Consider the following 370-nt stretch of genomic DNA (forward strand, 5'->3'; position numbering starts at 1 on the left):
CCGGGAGCGGCCACTGCACTCCAGTCTAGGTGACAGAGTGAGACTCCAATTCAAAAAAAAGGGCAAGAAACAGCAACCCTTCAATGGATAAAATGGGAAATTATTACCATTATAGTGCTGGCAAAGGGTACATCCCCTCTTGTGAATACACGGAGACTGCATTGTGCCTGGGTGAGCCATCTTTCAGATTCCTTTCTTTCATTCTTTTCTTTTTTTTCTTTTTTTTTTTTTTGAGTTGGAGTCTCACTCTGTCGCCCAGACTGGAGTGCAGTGGCCGCTCCCGGCCACCGCAGCCTCGACCTGCTGGGCTCCAGCGATCCTTCCGCCTCAGCCTTCCAAGTAACCGGAATTAACAGGCATGTGCTACCAC

The 370-nt window shown here is 49.2% G+C and overlaps 1 protein-coding gene across 5 annotated transcripts in view; it reads right to left on the reverse strand.

Moving 5' to 3' along the window:
* Positions 1-370, reverse strand: part of FHL1 (four and a half LIM domains 1) — a 67982-nt gene that overhangs the window by 42898 nt on the left and 24714 nt on the right. The window lies entirely within an intron of this gene.

The sequence above is a fragment of the Carlito syrichta genome, unplaced genomic scaffold (assembly GCF_000164805.1).
Source record: "Carlito syrichta isolate Samal-C Ts95f unplaced genomic scaffold, Tarsius_syrichta-2.0.1 Scaffold313184, whole genome shotgun sequence".
In the NCBI taxonomy this organism is placed as follows: domain Eukaryota; kingdom Metazoa; phylum Chordata; class Mammalia; order Primates; family Tarsiidae; genus Carlito; species Carlito syrichta.